This window comes from Hyla sarda, unplaced genomic scaffold, assembly GCF_029499605.1.
Source record: "Hyla sarda isolate aHylSar1 unplaced genomic scaffold, aHylSar1.hap1 scaffold_1013, whole genome shotgun sequence".
NCBI classification, from domain to species: Eukaryota; Metazoa; Chordata; class Amphibia; order Anura; family Hylidae; genus Hyla; species Hyla sarda.
The window spans coordinates 43,355-68,396 of record NW_026607632.1 but is presented as its reverse complement, the minus strand read 5'-3'; the positions used below and the strand labels follow the sequence as shown (position 1 = coordinate 68,396).

The 25,042-nt window shown below is 46.0% G+C and overlaps 11 non-coding genes across 11 annotated transcripts; all 11 read right to left on the bottom strand.

Moving 5' to 3' along the window:
• Positions 1-266: 266 nt before the first annotated feature.
• On the bottom strand, positions 267-448 carry LOC130298744 (U2 spliceosomal RNA). The gene has a single exon (XR_008850050.1). It is a non-coding gene; the product is annotated as a U2 spliceosomal RNA (small nuclear RNA).
• Positions 449-4,153: 3,705 nt separating this feature from the next.
• On the bottom strand, positions 4,154-4,344 carry LOC130298715 (U2 spliceosomal RNA). Its single transcript, XR_008850023.1, has one exon. It is a non-coding gene; the product is annotated as a U2 spliceosomal RNA (small nuclear RNA).
• A 2,075-nt stretch (positions 4,345-6,419) lies between these two features.
• Positions 6,420-6,610, bottom strand: LOC130298713 (U2 spliceosomal RNA). The gene has a single exon (XR_008850022.1). It is a non-coding gene; the product is annotated as a U2 spliceosomal RNA (small nuclear RNA).
• Positions 6,611-8,697: 2,087 nt separating this feature from the next.
• LOC130298712 (U2 spliceosomal RNA) lies at positions 8,698-8,888 on the bottom strand. Its single transcript, XR_008850021.1, has one exon. It is a non-coding gene; the product is annotated as a U2 spliceosomal RNA (small nuclear RNA).
• Positions 8,889-10,975: 2,087 nt separating this feature from the next.
• On the bottom strand, positions 10,976-11,166 carry LOC130298711 (U2 spliceosomal RNA). Its single transcript, XR_008850020.1, has one exon. It is a non-coding gene; the product is annotated as a U2 spliceosomal RNA (small nuclear RNA).
• A 2,097-nt stretch (positions 11,167-13,263) lies between these two features.
• LOC130298710 (U2 spliceosomal RNA) lies at positions 13,264-13,454 on the bottom strand. Its single transcript, XR_008850019.1, has one exon. It is a non-coding gene; the product is annotated as a U2 spliceosomal RNA (small nuclear RNA).
• A 2,102-nt stretch (positions 13,455-15,556) lies between these two features.
• LOC130298709 (U2 spliceosomal RNA) lies at positions 15,557-15,747 on the bottom strand. Its single transcript, XR_008850018.1, has one exon. It is a non-coding gene; the product is annotated as a U2 spliceosomal RNA (small nuclear RNA).
• Positions 15,748-17,834: 2,087 nt separating this feature from the next.
• LOC130298708 (U2 spliceosomal RNA) lies at positions 17,835-18,025 on the bottom strand. The gene has a single exon (XR_008850017.1). It is a non-coding gene; the product is annotated as a U2 spliceosomal RNA (small nuclear RNA).
• Positions 18,026-20,114: 2,089 nt separating this feature from the next.
• LOC130298707 (U2 spliceosomal RNA) lies at positions 20,115-20,305 on the bottom strand. Its single transcript, XR_008850016.1, has one exon. It is a non-coding gene; the product is annotated as a U2 spliceosomal RNA (small nuclear RNA).
• Positions 20,306-22,394: 2,089 nt separating this feature from the next.
• Positions 22,395-22,585, bottom strand: LOC130298706 (U2 spliceosomal RNA). The gene has a single exon (XR_008850015.1). It is a non-coding gene; the product is annotated as a U2 spliceosomal RNA (small nuclear RNA).
• A 2,097-nt stretch (positions 22,586-24,682) lies between these two features.
• Positions 24,683-24,873, bottom strand: LOC130298704 (U2 spliceosomal RNA). The gene has a single exon (XR_008850013.1). It is a non-coding gene; the product is annotated as a U2 spliceosomal RNA (small nuclear RNA).
• Between the last annotated feature and the right edge of the window lie 169 nt (positions 24,874-25,042).

The following is a 25,042-nucleotide window of genomic DNA, read 5'->3' as shown; positions in this document are numbered from 1 at the left end:
TCATGTCATGCCCTACCTGCACAGGTGTGCTGGCTACTCAAATGATCCAATTAAGGAGGCCATTTAGTCAGCAGCAGCAGAAGTCCTGTGCCTGGACGCTCCAACAGGGGCCAGACACAAGCAGAAGCAGAAGCAGCAGAAGCAGCAGCAGCACCACCTTTTGTTTATTGGCTGCAGCAGCAGCAAGGCCCACAGGGCTGGCTAGCTGGCTAGCCAGCAAGCAGGTAGCAATGAAAGTAGGAATCTTTCTTTTTAACCCTGTAAGGGGGTGGTGCACTGTACCCGAAGATACTGCCATATCGGGTCAATGCATAGGGCGACGGAAGCAAGCTTCGAAATCGGCCCCCGTTCTCAAAAATCCATTTAATATATGGTCCCCAGATAGGGGACGTATCAGATATTAAACTGATAAGAACAGATTTTTTTTTTAAGTTTCCCTCAGAACTAAATCATAGTTCTAAGATCTTATGTGAACTAGATTTTTGTGCTCATCATCAGGTAACTTTTTTATTTATTTCCAAAATAAAACAAATTAAAACAACATAACTAACAACAAAAACTCAAATAAACCTTATTCCAAAATCAAACCCTTTCTCCAAGCAAAAACTCCCAAATAATCAATTAATCCGAATTGAAGAGCTCCACTCTTCAAAGCTTTTTTAACTGGAACTGCCAACCATGGCGACACTTGGTAGGTCGCCATGAAGCGTCCCACATCAGGCTTTAAGGACTGCAATACTTTTTCCCTCGCAGTTTCAAGTCGAGTGTTCACTTTTATTTTAAATTTTAGTAAATCTTGCACAAATACTTCTCTTTCTTCCTTTGGGGCTTGGTCCAGCACCTCGCCCAAAAAACCAACAAAATATTCACCAAGAAATCTTTTCTTCAATTCCTCTGTTGGCTCCCCTTCAGAAGCCTCACTCCCACTTTCTTCTTCTTTTTTCTTCCTCTTCAACTTTACTTCACTTTCAAACTCCATAGCCACAGATTTTTCTGGGCAGTTTTTAGAGTAATGCCCAGTCTTCTTATTAATTTCTGGTTCATCTTGCAGCAAACCCACATCTTCTCTCTTCTTTTTCTTCTTTGGACAATTTGCGTACAAATGTCCACTTTGGTTACACAAATTACATTACCCCTCAGGGTACACGACTCTGTTCCATGTCCTTCCTTCTGGCATTTATAACACCATAGATACGTACATTCATCTTTCAGGTGTCCATATTGTCTGCACTTACGGCAGAAATTCTGCATTCCAGCAAAAAACAGGTCCCCATTTATGGAACCTATCTTGAAACGGGAAGGAGGAAACACTGTTCCCCCTCCCGCCTCCTCCCTAAATTTTACTTTAAACTTCCATTTTGTTGTCCAAACCCCATACTGGTTAAATACTTTACCCAAAGGCACAATCTCTTCACAAAACTGGTCCAAAAAAACAACTATGTCCTCCTCAGGGATATATGGACTATACATTCTTACAGTCAATATTTTTTCTTTCCCTGGAAAATGGGGAATAACTTCCACGCCTTCCCAGATTACATGAGTCTTAGAGGCATCCACTTTCTTACAAAATGAATCACAATCTTCATCAGAGACAAAGATTATGTCATAACACCCCCTCTTGGGGAATTCCAGCATAGACAGAATCTGTACCTTGGATACGTGCAGAAGTCCAAACAGCATGTCCTCCACTACAAAAGAAAGTCCTCTTCCTCTCTTAGCAGAGTCCTTCAGCAGGATGCGAACGCCATTTTTAATCCTCCCGAAAAAGGGCATCTCCTCTTCTCTGGTTCCAGGCATCTCCGGTTCTTCTGCCATCTTGTAGAAAATCACGTCCAACAGGAACAAAAGACACTCCCCCACAGAATGTGGGCAGTGAAAGGGGATCGCTCCCCGTTGTCCGGGGACTAGGCCGGCTCCCCAATTGCAGCAAGGGGGTGAAGTCCCTCCGTTAGGAAGGACGATCCCCCAAGGCCAAGGAGCCGGGTACCCCAGACACCCTCTGGCCAGACCAAGTGAGCCGAAACTACACTTGATCTTAGCCAAAAGGCCGAGAAGCGATAACCGTGAAAGGGGCGGGCCCAACAAGGTCCCCTTCATGGGCACTATCACTGCTTGCTGTCAGGGAGGCTGCCAGACAATTTTCCATGCACACTCTGGGCTGGGGGGCAGTCAACCACCAGTACACACAGCAGAACCTAAACCCATACCATTATTGCTAAGCAGCAAGACAGGGGCCCATTGCACTCCCACGGGGCCTTTTTAAATGCAATCCATAACCCGGATTTGCCAGGAACCCTTCTTACTCCTCCTACTTGCATGTGACACTGGGCTTAGGATCTGCATAGGAAACACACACACAAGCACACACCTACCTTTGTTGCCTGCAGATGCCTCCTTGGCTGTCCCCAAACGGTATCAAACCAACACCCACGGGAAGCTGTAAGCATAGAGGACATGCCTGCACCCCATTGGACTTACCTGTGTGGGTTAAATCCGGGTTATTTGACAACCTATGGCGGTGATGGTTCTGCTCAGGCAGAGCAGTGCTGATGCTCCTCATAAAGCTGTCGCTGCTGTGAAGGTTCTAGGTGACATCACAAATCCCTTTGGTTACATACACAACAAAGCTGGGTTGTTGTTGTTTACACTCTGCAAGGCCTGTGGAAGTGAGTGACATCATAGCACTGTAGTTCTGAGGGTTCAAGATGGATGCAACAATCTCCTGTTGCTTCTATGAAGGCCGTAATAGACGACATCACCAAACAGCTCCATAGTCACATACACAGCAAAGGAGAGATGTTGTTTACACCTAGTGATGTCAGTGGTATTGAGTGACATCACAGCACAGTGCTAAGGCTCCTGGGCCTGGACACAGCAGCGGCTGCAATATCTCAACGGAGAATACGTTTATATCTATGTGTGTGTGTGCGCATATATATATATATATATATATATATATATATATATATATATATATATATTTCTCCGCCGAAATCACTTTTAAACCCATTTCCACCTTTTTTTCCCTTCTCTTCCTCTTACTTTTTTTTCACGTTTTTTTACGTTTTTCTCCTTTTCGCCTCTTTTCTGGGCGTATTATTCTTCTTTTTCTTCTTTTTTTTCGTCTAATGCATACCCCATCAGTGCAGCAATGCTTATTCAATACCGCCAGCAGATGGAGACACTGGGGGATAATTTTCTAAGGATTTATACTGATTTTTCCTGTCTGAATTTGTCGCACAGAAAGTTGCAGGCCAAATATGTGTGACATTTCTGCGACTTTAGCTTCTAGAGCATTTTTACAACATTATACATAGGTGCTGAATACATAAAAAGCGACTGTTCAGCGACAGACAAGTCGCATCGGCTGAAAGTAGGCCAGAATGTCAGTCCATGTTGGAGCAGGTTTAGATACAGTCTAAAGCATAGATCTCAAAGTCTGTGCACAGAATTTAGCAAGGGCCTCGCACCTTCTGATGCATCAGGTAGGTGCACAATAGCATAGCCTAACCCTCTGTACTTTGGTCTATATTGATGCGGGACATAGACAGCCAGCTGATGACCAATCCATTAGTGCAATGGATGGCTGGAAGCATTTGTCTTTGCCTTTGCAATACCACAGAAGCAATGCATGGTCAATGTACAGCAATGACACACCTGTGTGAACAGCCAGGAGACCCCCCCCCCCCCATGTTATGTTACATAGTTACATAGTTAGTACGGTCGAAAAAAGACATATGTCCATCACGTTCAACCAGGGAATTAAGGGGTAGGGGTGTGGCGCGATATTGGGGAAGGGATGAGATTTTATATTTCTTCATAAGCATTAATCTTATTTTGTCAATTAGGAACATTCAGCACCCACCCGCTATCAAGGCAGCTGCCTATCATGTCATGCCCTACCTGCACAGGTGTGCTGGCTACTCAAATGATCCAATTAAGGAGGCCATTTAGTCAGCAGCAGCAGAAGTCCTGTGCCTGGACGCTCCAACAGGGGCCAGACACAAGCAGAAGCAGAAGCAGCAGAAGCAGCAGCAGCACCACCTTTTGTTTATTGGCTGCAGCAGCAGCAAGGCCCACAGGGCTGGCTAGCTGGCTAGCCAGCAAGCAGGTAGCAATGAAAGTAGGAATCTTTCTTTTTAACCCTGTAAGGGGGTGGTGCACTGTACCCGAAGATACTGCCATATCGGGTCAATGCATAGGGCGACGGAAGCAAGCTTCGAAATCGGCCCCCGTTCTCAAAAATCCATTTAATATATGGTCCCCAGATAGGGGACGTATCAGATATTAAACTGATAAGAACAGATACTACACTTGATCTTAGCCAAAAGGCCGAGAAGCGATAACCGTGAAAGGGGCGGGCCCAACAAGGTCCCCTTCATGGGCACTATCACTGCTTGCTGTCAGGGAGGCTGCCAGACAATTTTCCATGCACACTCTGGGCTGGGGGGCAGTCAACCACCAGTACACACAGCAGAACCTAAACCCATACCATTATTGCTAAGCAGCAAGACAGGGGCCCATTGCACTCCCACGGGGCCTTTTTAAATGCAATCCATAACCCGGATTTGCCAGGAACCCTTCTTACTCCTCCTACTTGCATGTGACACTGGGCTTAGGATCTGCATAGGAAACACACACACAAGCACACACCTACCTTTGTTGCCTGCAGATGCCTCCTTGGCTGTCCCCAAACGGTATCAAACCAACACCCACGGGAAGCTGTAAGCATAGAGGACATGCCTGCACCCCATTGGACTTACCTGTGTGGGTTAAATCCGGGTTATTTGACAACCTATGGCGGTGATGGTTCTGCTCAGGCAGAGCAGTGCTGATGCTCCTCATAAAGCTGTCGCTGCTGTGAAGGTTCTAGGTGACATCACAAATCCCTTTGGTTACATACACAACAAAGCTGGGTTGTTGTTGTTTACACTCTGCAAGGCCTGTGGAAGTGAGTGACATCATAGCACTGTAGTTCTGAGGGTTCAAGATGGATGCAACAATCTCCTGTTGCTTCTATGAAGGCCGTAATAGACGACATCACCAAACAGCTCCATAGTCACATACACAGCAAAGGAGAGATGTTGTTTACACCTAGTGATGTCAGTGGTATTGAGTGACATCACAGCACAGTGCTAAGGCTCCTGGGCCTGGACACAGCAGCGGCTGCAATATCTCAACGGAGAATACGTTTATATCTATGTGTGTGTGTGCGCATATATATATATATATATATATATATATATATATATATATTTCTCCGCCGAAATCACTTTTAAACCCATTTCCACCTTTTTTTCCCTTCTCTTCCTCTTACTTTTTTTTCACGTTTTTTTACGTTTTTCTCCTTTTCGCCTCTTTTCTGGGCGTATTATTCTTCTTTTTCTTCTTTTTTTTCGTCTAATGCATACCCCATCAGTGCAGCAATGCTTATTCAATACCGCCAGCAGATGGAGACACTGGGGGATAATTTTCTAAGGATTTATACTGATTTTTCCTGTCTGAATTTGTCGCACAGAAAGTTGCAGGCCAAATATGTGTGACATTTCTGCGACTTTAGCTTCTAGAGCATTTTTACAACATTATACATAGGTGCTGAATACATAAAAAGCGACTGTTCAGCGACAGACAAGTCGCATCGGCTGAAAGTAGGCCAGAATGTCAGTCCATGTTGGAGCAGGTTTAGATACAGTCTAAAGCATAGATCTCAAAGTCTGTGCACAGAATTTAGCAAGGGCCTCGCACCTTCTGATGCATCAGGTAGGTGCACAATAGCATAGCCTAACCCTCTGTACTTTGGTCTATATTGATGCGGGACATAGACAGCCAGCTGATGACCAATCCATTAGTGCAATGGATGGCTGGAAGCATTTGTCTTTGCCTTTGCAATACCACAGAAGCAATGCATGGTCAATGTACAGCAATGACACACCTGTGTGAACAGCCAGGAGACCCCCCCCCCCCCATGTTATGTTACATAGTTACATAGTTAGTACGGTCGAAAAAAGACATATGTCCATCACGTTCAACCAGGGAATTAAGGGGTAGGGGTGTGGCGCGATATTGGGGAAGGGATGAGATTTTATATTTCTTCATAAGCATTAATCTTTTTTTGTCAATTAGGAACATTCAGCACCCACCCGCTATCAAGGCAGCTGCCTATCATGTCATGCCCTACCTGCACAGGTGTGCTGGCTACTCAAATGATCCAATTAAGGAGGCCATTTAGTCAGCAGCAGCAGAAGTCCTGTGCCTGGACGCTCCAACAGGGGCCAGACACAAGCAGAAGCAGAAGCAGCAGAAGCACCACCTTTTGTTTATTGGCTGCAGCAGCAGCAAGGCCCACAGGGCTGGCTAGCTGGCTAGCCAGCAAGCAGGTAGCAATGAAAGTAGGAATCTTTCTTTTTAACCCTGTAAGGGGGTGGTGCACTGTACCCGAAGATACTGCCATATCGGGTCAATGCATAGGGCGACGGAAGCAAGCTTCGAAATCGGCCCCCGTTCTCAAAAATCCATTTAATATATGGTCCCCAGATAGGGGACGTATCAGATATTAAACTGATAAGAACAGATACTACACTTGATCTTAGCCAAAAGGCCGAGAAGCGATAACCGTGAAAGGGGCGGGCCCAACAAGGTCCCCTTCATGGGCACTATCACTGCTTGCTGTCAGGGAGGCTGCCAGACAATTTTCCATGCACACTCTGGGCTGGGGGGCAGTCAACCACCAGTACACACAGCAGAACCTAAACCCATACCATTATTGCTAAGCAGCAAGACAGGGGCCCATTGCACTCCCACGGGGCCTTTTTAAATGCAATCCATAACCCGGATTTGCCAGGAACCCTTCTTACTCCTCCTACTTGCATGTGACACTGGGCTTAGGATCTGCATAGGAAACACACACACAAGCACACACCTACCTTTGTTGCCTGCAGATGCCTCCTTGGCTGTCCCCAAACGGTATCAAACCAACACCCACGGGAAGCTGTAAGCATAGAGGACATGCCTGCACCCCATTGGACTTACCTGTGTGGGTTAAATCCGGGTTATTTGACAACCTATGGCGGTGATGGTTCTGCTCAGGCAGAGCAGTGCTGATGCTCCTCATAAAGCTGTCGCTGCTGTGAAGGTTCTAGGTGACATCACAAATCCCTTTGGTTACATACACAACAAAGCTGGGTTGTTGTTGTTTACACTCTGCAAGGCCTGTGGAAGTGAGTGACATCATAGCACTGTAGTTCTGAGGGTTCAAGATGGATGCAACAATCTCCTGTTGCTTCTATGAAGGCCGTAATAGACGACATCACCAAACAGCTCCATAGTCACATACACAGCAAAGGAGAGATGTTGTTTACACCTAGTGATGTCAGTGGTATTGAGTGACATCACAGCACAGTGCTAAGGCTCCTGGGCCTGGACACAGCAGCGGCTGCAATATCTCAACGGAGAATACGTTTATATCTATGTGTGTGTGTGCGCATATATATATATATATATATATATATATATATATATATATATTTCTCCGCCGAAATCACTTTTAAACCCATTTCCACCTTTTTTTCCCTTCTCTTCCTCTTACTTTTTTTTCACGTTTTTTTACGTTTTTCTCCTTTTCGCCTCTTTTCTGGGCGTATTATTCTTCTTTTTCTTCTTTTTTTTCGTCTAATGCATACCCCATCAGTGCAGCAATGCTTATTCAATACCGCCAGCAGATGGAGACACTGGGGGATAATTTTCTAAGGATTTATACTGATTTTTCCTGTCTGAATTTGTCGCACAGAAAGTTGCAGGCCAAATATGTGTGACATTTCTGCGACTTTAGCTTCTAGAGCATTTTTACAACATTATACATAGGTGCTGAATACATAAAAAGCGACTGTTCAGCGACAGACAAGTCGCATCGGCTGAAAGTAGGCCAGAATGTCAGTCCATGTTGGAGCAGGTTTAGATACAGTCTAAAGCATAGATCTCAAAGTCTGTGCACAGAATTTAGCAAGGGCCTCGCACCTTCTGATGCATCAGGTAGGTGCACAATAGCATAGCCTAACCCTCTGTACTTTGGTCTATATTGATGCGGGACATAGACAGCCAGCTGATGACCAATCCATTAGTGCAATGGATGGCTGGAAGCATTTGTCTTTGCCTTTGCAATACCACAGAAGCAATGCATGGTCAATGTACAGCAATGACACACCTGTGTGAACAGCCAGGAGACCCCCCCCCCCCCCATGTTATGTTACATAGTTACATAGTTAGTACGGTCGAAAAAAGACATATGTCCATCACGTTCAACCAGGGAATTAAGGGGTAGGGGTGTGGCGCGATATTGGGGAAGGGATGAGATTTTATATTTCTTCATAAGCATTAATCTTATTTTGTCAATTAGGAACATTCAGCACCCACCCGCTATCAAGGCAGCTGCCTATCATGTCATGCCCTACCTGCACAGGTGTGCTGGCTACTCAAATGATCCAATTAAGGAGGCCATTTAGTCAGCAGCAGCAGAAGTCCTGTGCCTGGACGCTCCAACAGGGGCCAGACACAAGCAGAAGCAGAAGCAGCAGAAGCAGCAGCAGCACCACCTTTTGTTTATTGGCTGCAGCAGCAGCAAGGCCCACAGGGCTGGCTAGCTGGCTAGCCAGCAAGCAGGTAGCAATGAAAGTAGGAATCTTTCTTTTTAACCCTGTAAGGGGGTGGTGCACTGTACCCGAAGATACTGCCATATCGGGTCAATGCATAGGGCGACGGAAGCAAGCTTCGAAATCGGCCCCCGTTCTCAAAAATCCATTTAATATATGGTCCCCAGATAGGGGACGTATCAGATATTAAACTGATAAGAACAGATACTACACTTGATCTTAGCCAAAAGGCCGAGAAGCGATAACCGTGAAAGGGGCGGGCCCAACAAGGTCCCCTTCATGGGCACTATCACTGCTTGCTGTCAGGGAGGCTGCCAGACAATTTTCCATGCACACTCTGGGCTGGGGGGCAGTCAACCACCAGTACACACAGCAGAAACCTAAACCCATACCATTATTGCTAAGCAGCAAGACAGGGGCCCATTGCACTCCCACGGGGCCTTTTTAAATGCAATCCATAACCCGGATTTGCCAGGAACCCTTCTTACTCCTCCTACTTGCATGTGACACTGGGCTTAGGATCTGCATAGGAAACACACACACAAGCACACACCTACCTTTGTTGCCTGCAGATGCCTCCTTGGCTGTCCCCAAACGGTATCAAACCAACACCCACGGGAAGCTGTAAGCATAGAGGACATGCCTGCACCCCATTGGACTTACCTGTGTGGGTTAAATCCGGGTTATTTGACAACCTATGGCGGTGATGGTTCTGCTCAGGCAGAGCAGTGCTGATGCTCCTCATAAAGCTGTCGCTGCTGTGAAGGTTCTAGGTGACATCACAAATCCCTTTGGTTACATACACAACAAAGCTGGGTTGTTGTTGTTTACACTCTGCAAGGCCTGTGGAAGTGAGTGACATCATAGCACTGTAGTTCTGAGGGTTCAAGATGGATGCAACAATCTCCTGTTGCTTCTATGAAGGCCGTAATAGACGACATCACCAAACAGCTCCATAGTCACATACACAGCAAAGGAGAGATGTTGTTTACACCTAGTGATGTCAGTGGTATTGAGTGACATCACAGCACAGTGCTAAGGCTCCTGGGCCTGGACACAGCAGCGGCTGCAATATCTCAACGGAGAATACGTTTATATCTATGTGTGTGTGTGCGCATATATATATATATATATATATATATATATATATATATATATTTCTCCGCCGAAATCACTTTTAAACCCATTTCCACCTTTTTTTCCCTTCTCTTCCTCTTACTTTTTTTTCACGTTTTTTTACGTTTTTCTCCTTTTCGCCTCTTTTCTGGGCGTATTATTCTTCTTTTTCTTCTTTTTTTTCGTCTAATGCATACCCCATCAGTGCAGCAATGCTTATTCAATACCGCCAGCAGATGGAGACACTGGGGGATAATTTTCTAAGGATTTATACTGATTTTTCCTGTCTGAATTTGTCGCACAGAAAGTTGCAGGCCAAATATGTGTGACATTTCTGCGACTTTAGCTTCTAGAGCATTTTTACAACATTATACATAGGTGCTGAATACATAAAAAGCGACTGTTCAGCGACAGACAAGTCGCATCGGCTGAAAGTAGGCCAGAATGTCAGTCCATGTTGGAGCAGGTTTAGATACAGTCTAAAGCATAGATCTCAAAGTCTGTGCACAGAATTTAGCAAGGGCCTCGCACCTTCTGATGCATCAGGTAGGTGCACAATAGCATAGCCTAACCCTCTGTACTTTGGTCTATATTGATGCGGGACATAGACAGCCAGCTGATGACCAATCCATTAGTGCAATGGATGGCTGGAAGCATTTGTCTTTGCCTTTGCAATACCACAGAAGCAATGCATGGTCAATGTACAGCAATGACACACCTGTGTGAACAGCCAGGAGACCCCCCCCCCCCCATGTTATGTTACATAGTTACATAGTTAGTACGGTCGAAAAAAGACATATGTCCATCACGTTCAACCAGGGAATTAAGGGGTAGGGGTGTGGCGCGATATTGGGGAAGGGATGAGATTTTATATTTCTTCATAAGCATTAATCTTATTTTGTCAATTAGGAACATTCAGCACCCACCCGCTATCAAGGCAGCTGCCTATCATGTCATGCCCTACCTGCACAGGTGTGCTGGCTACTCAAATGATCCAATTAAGGAGGCCATTTAGTCAGCAGCAGCAGAAGTCCTGTGCCTGGACGCTCCAACAGGGGCCAGACACAAGCAGAAGCAGAAGCAGCAGAAGCAGCAGCAGCACCACCTTTTGTTTATTGGCTGCAGCAGCAGCAAGGCCCACAGGGCTGGCTAGCTGGCTAGCCAGCAAGCAGGTAGCAATGAAAGTAGGAATCTTTCTTTTTAACCCTGTAAGGGGGTGGTGCACTGTACCCGAAGATACTGCCATATCGGGTCAATGCATAGGGCGACGGAAGCAAGCTTCGAAATCGGCCCCCGTTCTCAAAAATCCATTTAATATATGGTCCCCAGATAGGGGACGTATCAGATATTAAACTGATAAGAACAGATACTACACTTGATCTTAGCCAAAAGGCCGAGAAGCGATAACCGTGAAAGGGGCGGGCCCAACAAGGTCCCCTTCATGGGCACTATCACTGCTTGCTGTCAGGGAGGCTGCCAGACAATTTTCCATGCACACTCTGGGCTGGGGGGCAGTCAACCACCAGTACACACAGCAGAACCTAAACCCATACCATTATTGCTAAGCAGCAAGACAGGGGCCCATTGCACTCCCACGGGGCCTTTTTAAATGCAATCCATAACCCGGATTTGCCAGGAACCCTTCTTACTCCTCCTACTTGCATGTGACACTGGGCTTAGGATCTGCATAGGAAACACACACACAAGCACACACCTACCTTTGTTGCCTGCAGATGCCTCCTTGGCTGTCCCCAAACGGTATCAAACCAACACCCACGGGAAGCTGTAAGCATAGAGGACATGCCTGCACCCCATTGGACTTACCTGTGTGGGTTAAATCCGGGTTATTTGACAACCTATGGCGGTGATGGTTCTGCTCAGGCAGAGCAGTGCTGATGCTCCTCATAAAGCTGTCGCTGCTGTGAAGGTTCTAGGTGACATCACAAATCCCTTTGGTTACATACACAACAAAGCTGGGTTGTTGTTGTTTACACTCTGCAAGGCCTGTGGAAGTGAGTGACATCATAGCACTGTAGTTCTGAGGGTTCAAGATGGATGCAACAATCTCCTGTTGCTTCTATGAAGGCCGTAATAGACGACATCACCAAACAGCTCCATAGTCACATACACAGCAAAGGAGAGATGTTGTTTACACCTAGTGATGTCAGTGGTATTGAGTGACATCACAGCACAGTGCTAAGGCTCCTGGGCCTGGACACAGCAGCGGCTGCAATATCTCAACGGAGAATACGTTTATATCTATGTGTGTGTGTGCGCATATATATATATATATATATATATATATATATATATATATATATATATATTTCTCCGCCGAAATCACTTTTAAACCCATTTCCACCTTTTTTTCCCTTCTCTTCCTCTTACTTTTTTTTCACGTTTTTTTTACGTTTTTCTCCTTTTCGCCTCTTTTCTGGGCGTATTATTCTTCTTTTTCTTCTTTTTTTTCGTCTAATGCATACCCCATCAGTGCAGCAATGCTTATTCAATACCGCCAGCAGATGGAGACACTGGGGGATAATTTTCTAAGGATTTATACTGATTTTTCCTGTCTGAATTTGTCGCACAGAAAGTTGCAGGCCAAATATGTGTGACATTTCTGCGACTTTAGCTTCTAGAGCATTTTTACAACATTATACATAGGTGCTGAATACATAAAAAGCGACTGTTCAGCGACAGACAAGTCGCATCGGCTGAAAGTAGGCCAGAATGTCAGTCCATGTTGGAGCAGGTTTAGATACAGTCTAAAGCATAGATCTCAAAGTCTGTGCACAGAATTTAGCAAGGGCCTCGCACCTTCTGATGCATCAGGTAGGTGCACAATAGCATAGCCTAACCCTCTGTACTTTGGTCTATATTGATGCGGGACATAGACAGCCAGCTGATGACCAATCCATTAGTGCAATGGATGGCTGGAAGCATTTGTCTTTGCCTTTGCAATACCACAGAAGCAATGCATGGTCAATGTACAGCAATGACACACCTGTGTGAACAGCCAGGAGACCCCCCCCCCCCCCCATGTTATGTTACATAGTTACATAGTTAGTACGGTCGAAAAAAGACATATGTCCATCACGTTCAACCAGGGAATTAAGGGGTAGGGGTGTGGCGCGATATTGGGGAAGGGATGAGATTTTATATTTCTTCATAAGCATTAATCTTATTTTGTCAATTAGGAACATTCAGCACCCACCCGCTATCAAGGCAGCTGCCTATCATGTCATGCCCTACCTGCACAGGTGTGCTGGCTACTCAAATGATCCAATTAAGGAGGCCATTTAGTCAGCAGCAGCAGAAGTCCTGTGCCTGGACGCTCCAACAGGGGCCAGACACAAGCAGAAGCAGAAGCAGCAGAAGCAGCAGCAGCACCACCTTTTGTTTATTGGCTGCAGCAGCAGCAAGGCCCACAGGGCTGGCTAGCTGGCTAGCCAGCAAGCAGGTAGCAATGAAAGTAGGAATCTTTCTTTTTAACCCTGTAAGGGGGTGGTGCACTGTACCCGAAGATACTGCCATATCGGGTCAATGCATAGGGCGACGGAAGCAAGCTTCGAAATCGGCCCCCGTTCTCAAAAATCCATTTAATATATGGTCCCCAGATAGGGGACGTATCAGATATTAAACTGATAAGAACAGATACTACACTTGATCTTAGCCAAAAGGCCGAGAAGCGATAACCGTGAAAGGGGCGGGCCCAACAAGGTCCCCTTCATGGGCACTATCACTGCTTGCTGTCAGGGAGGCTGCCAGACAATTTTCCATGCACACTCTGGGCTGGGGGGCAGTCAACCACCAGTACACACAGCAGAACCTAAACCCATACCATTATTGCTAAGCAGCAAGACAGGGGCCCATTGCACTCCCACGGGGCCTTTTTAAATGCAATCCATAACCCGGATTTGCCAGGAACCCTTCTTACTCCTCCTACTTGCATGTGACACTGGGCTTAGGATCTGCATAGGAAACACACACACAAGCACACACCTACCTTTGTTGCCTGCAGATGCCTCCTTGGCTGTCCCCAAACGGTATCAAACCAACACCCACGGGAAGCTGTAAGCATAGAGGACATGCCTGCACCCCATTGGACTTACCTGTGTGGGTTAAATCCGGGTTATTTGACAACCTATGGCAGTGATGGTTCTGCTCAGGCAGAGCAGTGCTGATGCTCCTCATAAAGCTGTCGCTGCTGTGAAGGTTCTAGGTGACATCACAAATCCCTTTGGTTACATACACAACAAAGCTGGGTTGTTGTTGTTTACACTCTGCAAGGCCTGTGGAAGTGAGTGACATCATAGCACTGTAGTTCTGAGGGTTCAAGATGGATGCAACAATCTCCTGTTGCTTCTATGAAGGCCGTAATAGACGACATCACCAAACAGCTCCATAGTCACATACACAGCAAAGGAGAGATGTTGTTTACACCTAGTGATGTCAGTGGTATTGAGTGACATCACAGCACAGTGCTAAGGCTCCTGGGCCTGGACACAGCAGCGGCTGCAATATCTCAACGGAGAATACGTTTATATCTATGTGTGTGTGTGCGCATATATATATATATATATATATATATATATATATATATATATATATATATATATATATTTCTCCGCCGAAATCACTTTTAAACCCATTTCCACCTTTTTTTCCCTTCTCTTCCTCTTACTTTTTTTTCACGTTTTTTTACGTTTTTCTCCTTTTCGCCTCTTTTCTGGGCGTATTATTCTTCTTTTTCTTCTTTTTTTTCGTCTAATGCATACCCCATCAGTGCAGCAATGCTTATTCAATACCGCCAGCAGATGGAGACACTGGGGGATAATTTTCTAAGGATTTATACTGATTTTTCCTGTCTGAATTTGTCGCACAGAAAGTTGCAGGCCAAATATGTGTGACATTTCTGCGACTTTAGCTTCTAGAGCATTTTTACAACATTATACATAGGTGCTGAATACATAAAAAGCGACTGTTCAGCGACAGACAAGTCGCATCGGCTGAAAGTAGGCCAGAATGTCAGTCCATGTTGGAGCAGGTTTAGATACAGTCTAAAGCATAGATCTCAAAGTCTGTGCACAGAATTTAGCAAGGGCCTCGCACCTTCTGATGCATCAGGTAGGTGCACAATAGCATAGCCTAACCCTCTGTACTTTGGTCTATATTGATGCGGGACATAGACAGCCAGCTGATGACCAATCCATTAGTGCAATGGATGGCTGGAAGCATTTGTCTTTGCCTTTGCAATACCACAGAAGCAATGCATGGTCAATGTACAGCAATGACACACCTGTGTGAACAGCCAGGAGACCCCCCCCCCCCCATGTTATGTTACATAGTTACATAGTTAGTACGGTCGAAAAAAGACATATGTCCATCACGTTCAACCAGGGAATTAAGGGGTAGGGGTGTGGCGCGATATTGGGGAAGGGATGAGATTTTATATTTCTTCATAAGCATTAATCTTATTTTGTCAATTAGGAACATTCAGCACCCACCCGCTATCAAGGCAGCTGCCTATCATGTCATGCCCTACCTGCACAGGTGTGCTGGCTACTCAAATGATCCAATTAAGGAGGCCATTTAGTCAGCAGCAGCAGAAGTCCTGTGCCTGGACGCTCCAACAGGGGCCAGACACAAGCAGAAGCAGAAGCAGCAGAAGCAGCAGCAGCACCACCTTTTGTTTATTGGCTGCAGCAGCAGCAAGGCCCACAGGGCTGGCTAGCTGGCTAGCCAGCAAGCAGGTAGCAATGAAAGTAGGAATCTTTCTTTTTAACCCTGTAAGGGGGTGGTGCACTGTACCCGAAGATACTGCCATATCGGGTCAATGCATAGGGCGACGGAAGCAAGCTTCGAAATCGGCCCCCGTTCTCAAAAATCCATTTAATATATGGTCCCCAGATAGGGGACGTATCAGATATTAAACTGATAAGAACAGATACTACACTTGATCTTAGCCAAAAGGCCGAGAAGCGATAACCGTGAAAGGGGCGGGCCCAACAAGGTCCCCTTCATGGGCACTATCACTGCTTGCTGTCAGGGAGGCTGCCAGACAATTTTCCATGCACACTCTGGGCTGGGGGGCAGTCAACCACCAGTACACACAGCAGAACCTAAACCCATACCATTATTGCTAAGCAGCAAGACAGGGGCCCATTGCACTCCCACGGGGCCTTTTTAAATGCAATCCATAACCCGGATTTGCCAGGAACCCTTCTTACTCCTCCTACTTGCATGTGACACTGGGCTTAGGATCTGCATAGGAAACACACACACAAGCACACACCTACCTTTGTTGCCTGCACCTCCTTGGCTGTCCCCAAACGGTATCAAACCAACACCCACGGGAAGCTGTAAGCATAGAGGACATGCCTGCACCCCATTGGACTTACCTGTGTGGGTTAAATCCGGGTTATTTGACAACCTATGGCGGTGATGGTTCTGCTCAGGCAGAGCAGTGCTGATGCTCCTCATAAAGCTGTCGCTGCTGTGAAGGTTCTAGGTGACATCACAAATCCCTTTGGTTACATACACAACAAAGCTGGGTTGTTGTTGTTTACACTCTGCAAGGCCTGTGGAAGTGAGTGACATCATAGCACTGTAGTTCTGAGGGTTCAAGATGGATGCAACAATCTCCTGTTGCTTCTATGAAGGCCGTAATAGACGACATCACCAAACAGCTCCATAGTCACATACACAGCAAAGGAGAGATGTTGTTTACACCTAGTGATGTCAGTGGTATTGAGTGACATCACAGCACAGTGCTAAGGCTCCTGGGCCTGGACACAGCAGCGGCTGCAATATCTCAACGGAGAATACGTTTATATCTATGTGTGTGTGTGCGCATATATATATATATATATATATATATATATATATATATATATATATATTTCTCCGCCGAAATCACTTTTAAACCCATTTCCACCTTTTTTTCCCTTCTCTTCCTCTTACTTTTTTTTCACGTTTTTTTACGTTTTTCTCCTTTTCGCCTCTTTTCTGGGCGTATTATTCTTCTTTTTCTTCTTTTTTTTCGTCTAATGCATACCCCATCAGTGCAGCAATGCTTATTCAATACCGCCAGCAGATGGAGACACTGGGGGATAATTTTCTAAGGATTTATACTGATTTTTCCTGTCTGAATTTGTCGCACAGAAAGTTGCAGGCCAAATATGTGTGACATTTCTGCGACTTTAGCTTCTAGAGCATTTTTACAACATTATACATAGGTGCTGAATACATAAAAAGCGACTGTTCAGCGACAGACAAGTCGCATCGGCTGAAAGTAGGCCAGAATGTCAGTCCATGTTGGAGCAGGTTTAGATACAGTCTAAAGCATAGATCTCAAAGTCTGTGCACAGAATTTAGCAAGGGCCTCGCACCTTCTGATGCATCAGGTAGGTGCACAATAGCATAGCCTAACCCTCTGTACTTTGGTCTATATTGATGCGGGACATAGACAGCCAGCTGATGACCAATCCATTAGTGCAATGGATGGCTGGAAGCATTTGTCTTTGCCTTTGCAATACCACAGAAGCAATGCATGGTCAATGTACAGCAATGACACACCTGTGTGAACAGCCAGGAGACCCCCCCCCCCCATGTTATGTTACATAGTTACATAGTTAGTACGGTCGAAAAAAGACATATGTCCATCACGTTCAACCAGGGAATTAAGGGGTAGGGGTGTGGCGCGATATTGGGGAAGGGATGAGATTTTATATTTCTTCATAAGCATTAATCTTATTTTGTCAATTAGGAACATTCAGCACCCACCCGCTATCAAGGCAGCTGCCTATCATGTCATGCCCTACCTGCACAGGTGTGTTGGCTACTCAAATGATCCAATTAAGGAGGCCATTTAGTCAGCAGCAGCAGAAGTCCTGTGCCTGGACGCTCCAACAGGGGCCAGACACAAGCAGAAGCAGAAGCAGCAGAAGCAGCAGCAGCACCACCTTTTGTTTATTGGCTGCAGCAGCAGCAAGGCCCACAGGGCTGGCTAGCTGGCTAGCCAGCAAGCAGGTAGCAATGAAAGTAGGAATCTTTCTTTTTAACCCTGTAAGGGGGTGGTGCACTGTACCCGAAGATACTGCCATATCGGGTCAATGCATAGGGCGACGGAAGCAAGCTTCGAAATCGGCCCCCGTTCTCAAAAATCCATTTAATATATGGTCCCCAGATAGGGGACGTATCAGATATTAAACTGATAAGAACAGATACTACACTTGATCTTAGCCAAAAGGCCGAGAAGCGATAACCGTGAAAGGGGCGGGCCCAACAAGGTCCCCTTCATGGGCACTATCACTGCTTGCTGTCAGGGAGGCTGCCAGACAATTTTCCATGCACACTCTGGGCTGGGGGGCAGTCAACCACCAGTACACACAGCAGAACCTAAACCCATACCATTATTGCTAAGCAGCAAGACAGGGGCCCATTGCACTCCCACGGGGCCTTTTTAAATGCAATCCATAACCCGGATTTGCCAGGAACCCTTCTTACTCCTCCTACTTGCATGTGACACTGGGCTTAGGATCTGCATAGGAAACACACACACAAGCACACACCTACCTTTGTTGCCTGCAGATGCCTCCTTGGCTGTCCCCAAACGGTATCAAACCAACACCCACGGGAAGCTGTAAGCATAGAGGACATGCCTGCACCCCATTGGACTTACCTGTGTGGGTTAAATCCGGGTTATTTGACAACCTATGGCGGTGATGGTTCTGCTCAGGCAGAGCAGTGCTGATGCTCCTCATAAAGCTGTCGCTGCTGTGAAGGTTCTAGGTGACATCACAAATCCCTTTGGTTACATACACAACAAAGCTGGGTTGTTGTTGTTTACACTCTGCAAGGCCTGTGGAAGTGAGTGACATCATAGCACTGTAGTTCTGAGGGTTCAAGATGGATGCAACAATCTCCTGTTGCTTCTATGAAGGCCGTAATAGACGACATCACCAAACAGCTCCATAGTCACATACACAGCAAAGGAGAGATGTTGTTTACACCTAGTGATGTCAGTGGTATTGAGTGACATCACAGCACAGTGCTAAGGCTCCTGGGCCTGGACACAGCAGCGGCTGCAATATCTCAACGGAGAATACGTTTATATCTATGTGTGTGTGTGCGCATATATATATATATATATATATATATATATATATATATATATATTTCTCCGCCGAAATCACTTTTAAACCCATTTCCACCTTTTTTTCCCTTCTCTTCCTCTTACTTTTTTTTCACGTTTTTTTACGTTTTTCTCCTTTTCGCCTCTTTTCTGGGCGTATTATTCTTCTTTTTCTTCTTTTTTTTCGTCTAATGCATACCCCATCAGTGCAGCAATGCTTATTCAATACCGCCAGCAGATGGAGACACTGGGGGATAATTTTCTAAGGATTTATACTGATTTTTCCTGTCTGAATTTGTCGCACAGAAAGTTGCAGGCCAAATATGTGTGACATTTCTGCGACTTTAGCTTCTAGAGCATTTTTACAACATTATACATAGGTGCTGAATACATAAAAAGCGACTGTTCAGCGACAGACAAGTCGCATCGGCTGAAAGTAGGCCAGAATGTCAGTCCATGTTGGAGCAGGTTTAGATACAGTCTAAAGCATAGATCTCAAAGTCTGTGCACAGAATTTAGCAAGGGCCTCGCACCTTCTGATGCATCAGGTAGGTGCACAATAGCATAGCCTAACCCTCTGTACTTTGGTCTATATTGATGCGGGACATAGACAGCCAGCTGATGACCAATCCATTAGTGCAATGGATGGCTGGAAGCATTTGTCTTTGCCTTTGCAATACCACAGAAGCAATGCATGGTCAATGTACAGCAATGACACACCTGTGTGAACAGCCAGGAGACCCCCCCCCCCCCCATGTTATGTTACATAGTTACATAGTTAGTACGGTCGAAAAAAGACATATGTCCATCACGTTCAACCAGGGAATTAAGGGGTAGGGGTGTGGCGCGATATTGGGGAAGGGATGAGATTTTATATTTCTTCATAAGCATTAATCTTATTTTGTCAATTAGGAACATTCAGCACCCACCCGCTATCAAGGCAGCTGCCTATCATGTCATGCCCTACCTGCACAGGTGTGCTGGCTACTCAAATGATCCAATTAAGGAGGCCATTTAGTCAGCAGCAGCAGAAGTCCTGTGCCTGGACGCTCCAACAGGGGCCAGACACAAGCAGAAGCAGAAGCAGCAGAAGCAGCAGCAGCACCACCTTTTGTTTATTGGCTGCAGCAGCAGCAAGGCCCACAGGGCTGGCTAGCTGGCTAGCCAGCAAGCAGGTAGCAATGAAAGTAGGAATCTTTCTTTTTAACCCTGTAAGGGGGTGGTGCACTGTACCCGAAGATACTGCCATATCGGGTCAATGCATAGGGCGACGGAAGCAAGCTTCGAAATCGGCCCCCGTTCTCAAAAATCCATTTAATATATGGTCCCCAGATAGGGGACGTATCAGATATTAAACTGATAAGAACAGATACTACACTTGATCTTAGCCAAAAGGCCGAGAAGCGATAACCGTGAAAGGGGCGGGCCCAACAAGGTCCCCTTCATGGGCACTATCACTGCTTGCTGTCAGGGAGGCTGCCAGACAATTTTCCATGCACACTCTGGGCTGGGGGGCAGTCAACCACCAGTACACACAGCAGAACCTAAACCCATACCATTATTGCTAAGCAGCAAGACAGGGGCCCATTGCACTCCCACGGGGCCTTTTTAAATGCAATCCATAACCCGGATTTGCCAGGAACCCTTCTTACTCCTCCTACTTGCATGTGACACTGGGCTTAGGATCTGCATAGGAAACACACACACAAGCACACACCTACCTTTGTTGCCTGCAGATGCCTCCTTGGCTGTCCCCAAACGGTATCAAACCAACACCCACGGGAAGCTGTAAGCATAGAGGACATGCCTGCACCCCATTGGACTTACCTGTGTGGGTTAAATCCGGGTTATTTGACAACCTATGGCGGTGATGGTTCTGCTCAGGCAGAGCAGTGCTGATGCTCCTCATAAAGCTGTCGCTGCTGTGAAGGTTCTAGGTGACATCACAAATCCCTTTGGTTACATACACAACAAAGCTGGGTTGTTGTTGTTTACACTCTGCAAGGCCTGTGGAAGTGAGTGACATCATAGCACTGTAGTTCTGAGGGTTCAAGATGGATGCAACAATCTCCTGTTGCTTCTATGAAGGCCGTAATAGACGACATCACCAAACAGCTCCATAGTCACATACACAGCAAAGGAGAGATGTTGTTTACACCTAGTGATGTCAGTGGTATTGAGTGACATCACAGCACAGTGCTAAGGCTCCTGGGCCTGGACACAGCAGCGGCTGCAATATCTCAACGGAGAATACGTTTATATCTATGTGTGTGTGTGCGCATATATATATATATATATATATATATATATATATATATATATATTTCTCCGCCGAAATCACTTTTAAACCCATTTCCACCTTTTTTTCCCTTCTCTTCCTCTTACTTTTTTTTCACGTTTTTTTACGTTTTTCTCCTTTTCGCCTCTTTTCTGGGCGTATTATTCTTCTTTTTCTTCTTTTTTTTCGTCTAATGCATACCCCATCAGTGCAGCAATGCTTATTCAATACCGCCAGCAGATGGAGACACTGGGGGATAATTTTCTAAGGATTTATACTGATTTTTCCTGTCTGAATTTGTCGCACAGAAAGTTGCAGGCCAAATATGTGTGACATTTCTGCGACTTTAGCTTCTAGAGCATTTTTACAACATTATACATAGGTGCTGAATACATAAAAAGCGACTGTTCAGCGACAGACAAGTCGCATCGGCTGAAAGTAGGCCAGAATGTCAGTCCATGTTGGAGCAGGTTTAGATACAGTCTAAAGCATAGATCTCAAAGTCTGTGCACAGAATTTAGCAAGGGCCTCGCACCTTCTGATGCATCAGGTAGGTGCACAATAGCATAGCCTAACCCTCTGTACTTTGGTCTATATTGATGCGGGACATAGACAGCCAGCTGATGACCAATCCATTAGTGCAATGGATGGCTGGAAGCATTTGTCTTTGCCTTTGCAATACCACAGAAGCAATGCATGGTCAATGTACAGCAATGACACACCTGTGTGAACAGCCAGGAGACCCCCCCCCCCCCCATGTTATGTTACATAGTTACATAGTTAGTACGGTCGAAAAAAGACATATGTCCATCACGTTCAACCAGGGAATTAAGGGGTAGGGGTGTGGCGCGATATTGGGGAAGGGATGAGATTTTATATTTCTTCATAAGCATTAATCTTATTTTGTCAATTAGGAACATTCAGCACCCACCCGCTATCAAGGCAGCTGCCTATCATGTCATGCCCTACCTGCACAGGTGTGCTGGCTACTCAAATGATCCAATTAAGGAGGCCATTTAGTCAGCAGCAGCAGAAGTCCTGTGCCTGGACGCTCCAACAGGGGCCAGACACAAGCAGAAGCAGAAGCAGCAGAAGCAGCAGCAGCACCACCTTTTGTTTATTGGCTGCAGCAGCAGCAAGGCCCACAGGGCTGGCTAGCTGGCTAGCCAGCAAGCAGGTAGCAATGAAAGTAGGAATCTTTCTTTTTAACCCTGTAAGGGGGTGGTGCACTGTACCCGAAGATACTGCCATATCGGGTCAATGCATAGGGCGACGGAAGCAAGCTTCGAAATCGGCCCCCGTTCTCAAAAATCCATTTAATATATGGTCCCCAGATAGGGGACGTATCAGATATTAAACTGATAAGAACAGATACTACACTTGATCTTAGCCAAAAGGCCGAGAAGCGATAACCGTGAAAGGGGCGGGCCCAACAAGGTCCCCTTCATGGGCACTATCACTGCTTGCTGTCAGGGAGGCTGCCAGACAATTTTCCATGCACACTCTGGGCTGGGGGGCAGTCAACCACCAGTACACACAGCAGAACCTAAACCCATACCATTATTGCTAAGCAGCAAGACAGGGGCCCATTGCACTCCCACGGGGCCTTTTTAAATGCAATCCATAACCCGGATTTGCCAGGAACCCTTCTTACTCCTCCTACTTGCATGTGACACTGGGCTTAGGATCTGCATAGGAAACACACACACAAGCACACACCTACCTTTGTTGCCTGCAGATGCCTCCTTGGCTGTCCCCAAACGGTATCAAACCAACACCCACGGGAAGCTGTAAGCATAGAGGACATGCCTGCACCCCATTGGACTTACCTGTGTGGGTTAAATCCGGGTTATTTGACAACCTATGGCGGTGATGGTTCTGCTCAGGCAGAGCAGTGCTGATGCTCCTCATAAAGCTGTCGCTGCTGTGAAGGTTCTAGGTGACATCACAAATCCCTTTGGTTACATACACAACAAAGCTGGGTTGTTGTTGTTTACACTCTGCAAGGCCTGTGGAAGTGAGTGACATCATAGCACTGTAGTTCTGAGGGTTCAAGATGGATGCAACAATCTCCTGTTGCTTCTATGAAGGCCGTAATAGACGACATCACCAAACAGCTCCATAGTCACATACACAGCAAAGGAGAGATGTTGTTTACACCTAGTGATGTCAGTGGTATTGAGTGACATCACAGCACAGTGCTAAGGCTCCTGGGCCTGGACACAGCAGCGGCTGCAATATCTCAACGGAGAATACGTTTATATCTATGTGTGTGTGTGCGCATATATATATATATATATATATATATATATATATATATATATATATATATATTTCTCCGCCGAAATCACTTTTAAACCCATTTCCACCTTTTTTTCCCTTCTCTTCCTCTTACTTTTTTTTCACGTTTTTTTACGTTTTTCTCCTTTTCGCCTCTTTTCTGGGCGTATTATTCTTCTTTTTCTTCTTTTTTTTCGTCTAATGCATACCCCATCAGTGCAGCAATGCTTATTCAATACCGCCAGCAGATGGAGACACTGGGGGATAATTTTCTAAGGATTTATACTGATTTTTCCTGTCTGAATTTGTCGCACAGAAAGTTGCAGGCCAAATATGTGTGACATTTCTGCGACTTTAGCTTCTAGAGCATTTTTACAACATTATACATAGGTGCTGAATACATAAAAAGCGACTGTTCAGCGACAGACAAGTCGCATCGGCTGAAAGTAGGCCAGAATGTCAGTCCATGTTGGAGCAGGTTTAGATACAGTCTAAAGCATAGATCTCAAAGTCTGTGCACAGAATTTAGCAAGGGCCTCGCACCTTCTGATGCATCAGGTAGGTGCACAATAGCATAGCCTAACCCTCTGTACTTTGGTCTATATTGATGCGGGACATAGACAGCCAGCTGATGACCAATCCATTAGTGCAATGGATGGCTGGAAGCATTTGTCTTTGCCTTTGCAATACCACAGAAGCAATGCATGGTCAATGTACAGCAATGACACACCTGTGTGAACAGCCAGGAGACCCCCCCCCCCCCCATGTTATGTTACATAGTTACATAGTTAGTACGGTCGAAAAAAGACATATGTCCATCACGTTCAACCAGGGAATTAAGGGGTAGGGGTGTGGCGCGATATTGGGGAAGGGATGAGATTTTATATTTCTTCATAAGCATTAATCTTATTTTGTCAATTAGGAACATTCAGCACCCACCCGCTATCAAGGCAGCTGCCTATCATGTCATGCCCTACCTGCACAGGTGTGCTGGCTACTCAAATGATCCAATTAAGGAGGCCATTTAGTCAGCAGCAGCAGAAGTCCTGTGCCTGGACGCTCCAACAGGGGCCAGACACAAGCAGAAGCAGAAGCAGCAGAAGCAGCAGCAGCACCACCTTTTGTTTATTGGCTGCAGCAGCAGCAAGGCCCACAGGGCTGGCTAGCTGGCTAGCCAGCAAGCAGGTAGCAATGAAAGTAGGAATCTTTCTTTTTAACCCTGTAAGGGGGTGGTGCACTGTACCCGAAGATACTGCCATATCGGGTCAATGCATAGGGCGACGGAAGCAAGCTTCGAAATCGGCCCCCGTTCTCAAAAATCCATTTAATATATGGTCCCCAGATAGGGGACGTATCAGATATTAAACTGATAAGAACAGATACTACACTTGATCTTAGCCAAAAGGCCGAGAAGCGATAACCGTGAAAGGGGCGGGCCCAACAAGGTCCCCTTCATGGGCACTATCACTGCTTGCTGTCAGGGAGGCTGCCAGACAATTTTCCATGCACACTCTGGGCTGGGGGGCAGTCAACCACCAGTACACACAGCAGAACCTAAACCCATACCATTATTTCTAAGCAGCAAGA